This window comes from Photinus pyralis, unplaced genomic scaffold (genome assembly GCF_008802855.1).
Source record: "Photinus pyralis isolate 1611_PpyrPB1 unplaced genomic scaffold, Ppyr1.3 Ppyr1.4_LG1, whole genome shotgun sequence".
NCBI lineage: Eukaryota > Metazoa > Arthropoda > Insecta > Coleoptera > Lampyridae > Photinus > Photinus pyralis.
The window spans coordinates 60,454,229-60,456,407 of record NW_022170249.1 but is presented as its reverse complement, the minus strand read 5'-3'; the positions used below and the strand labels follow the sequence as shown (position 1 = coordinate 60,456,407).

The window sequence follows — 2,179 nt, the reverse complement described above, 5'->3', positions numbered from 1 at the left end:
GCTAAGGCCAGAAGTAACAATCAAGTCTGACAATAAATTTCAGGAAAACCTTAATAAGCAAGTTGCGCTAAAACTAGCCAACCAGCAAAAATATTATAAAGGTTCTAGGACTAAAGAGTTTCAGGAAGGGGAAACGGTAGCAGTTAGGGATTATCGTTATGCTAAACCAAGTTGGATTAAGGGTATTATAAAAAAGAGATTAGGTAGTAGAACTTACCTAGTTTCCATTCCTGAAATTCACAAGCAATGGCGCCGACATCTCAATCAAGTCATTAGTTACCATTACGGAACAAATGTTCAAGATGTTTCAAGTAATATTAAACCTGATCAGGAAACTGAAAATGTCCGTAATGGTAACAAAATAACAGTTGCAGAAGTTGACAAACGGGCTGAGGTACAGCTGCCACCAAGGGTAAGACGACCTCCAGAACGTTTTAAGTTTTAAGAATTACCAATAGTTTTTTTTAAGGGTGGAGGTGTAGTAATGTACGCATGATTGTAAGTTATCGCGCCAGACTGCACTCATGGATTATGGTTTCATTATAACATTGTATGTTTGGGTTTGAATAAATGAACATCACAATTAGATACGTTTTTCTATTTTATAGAATACCTTTTTGTGTAGTGTATTACCATTACGAAAGAAGTGATGCGTGCAAACGGGTTTCTTACGTCAAAAATATATCATGCGTTATACAATAAACATAATTTGATTTGAAATAAAGGTAGGTAGGTACATAGTGTGTGAGCAACCCTGGGTACGTTCCGGCTTTTGCCCACAGCCTCGGGTAGCGTCGGGAAATAATTGGCGAGCAAAGAAAATTAAAAATGTATTGTCTAAATAGAAATAAAAATATATATATACAAAATAAAATAATATAAAAGATTTCCGGAGCAGTCCTCGTATTTACTTGGGGAGTACTGCCATCTGCCGGTAGTTATCTGGCCCCAGCGTGTCAGCTGGTTTGCTGTCAATGCCGTTTTCGTGTCGGACGGTAGGTTAATTTCCACGTGCAGTGCTGTCTAGAATGTAACAAATTAATTGATGCGGGATTGAGGGCTGCGCCACCCGAACGGGGTAACCAACAGAACCTGCGGGATGAGTGTTCGAACTGTAACAACTAACCTTTCACGTGACGGCTTTCAGCCCCTTATGGCTAACGTAGGCGGGAGCACTGTGCCCCAGGTTTATGTAGGACGGGGTGACGGGAATATACTACGGAGGTGTACTTCCTTTAAAACCAGGAGTCACGCTCCGATTTTGTTTTGAAGACACGGACAGGTAGGAACGTACGGAGAGTAATCTTGAGGAATACCTGTTGTAGTAACCCGTTCGCTAGGGAGTACACCTAGGAACTGGAATTACTCGGGGAATTGGGAACTGGTCAGAGTAATAGAGGTAACGGCTTGCACGTTTTAATAAAGGGTTGAAAGATTGTTGTTTTAATGACACTATAAACACTCACTCACCTCGACGGCTAATTACGATTAACCCCCTAGGGCTAACGGCAACACACTCAACACAAGGAACGACAGGGGGTGCAGGTTAACAACGGTTTTACAGGAAATGGAACGACGGTTAAAGGTGCAGTAATCAATGACAGGTAAATAAGGCTGGTTAATAGCAAAAGGCACTGGTAAAGGTAGAAGCAAAAGTTACAAACACTGGACTGACACAGGTAGGTATATATATCTTGGAGATCTGGTGGGGAAGACGATTAGGAGGGGCGAAATTAAGTGGAAATATCTGGGGGAAATCTTATTTACTGGTTTGGGCAGATTATTTCCTCACCCTTAATTTCGTTTCCTCACATCTCTCCCTCCCTTCGGGTAGAGGATTTGCTGGGGGATAAAAAATTAAAGATATGGTGATGTTCGCCTTTCAGAATCAACCCCATCTCTACGGCCTCTTTTCGGGGAAGACGTAGGAAGCTTCCTGGACCACCTCCAAGACTGACCCCCACGAGTACTCGGCGCTGGTTAGCCTTTTTACGTTGAGTCTGGCTACGGGACCGTCTTTTCTTCTTTCGGATGGACACCGCAGGCTGCTGGAGAAGAGGGCTGGGAGTTGGCACGGTAGACATACCAGGCAGCGGAGTTATTCCCAAGTCCAAACTGGCCAAACGGTTCGCCGTGGTCTCACAGTCCAAGGCCCGGTTGCATACAGCCACCAACTCCG

At 43.5% G+C, this 2,179-nt stretch overlaps 1 long non-coding RNA gene across 1 annotated transcript; it reads left to right on the top strand.

Moving 5' to 3' along the window:
* The first annotated feature begins 1,150 nt into the window (after positions 1-1,150).
* On the top strand, positions 1,151-1,436 carry LOC116158891. The gene is made up of 2 exons (XR_004142852.1): positions 1,151-1,282; positions 1,326-1,436. It is a non-coding gene; the product is annotated as an uncharacterized LOC116158891 (long non-coding RNA).
* The last annotated feature ends 743 nt before the right edge of the window (positions 1,437-2,179 follow it).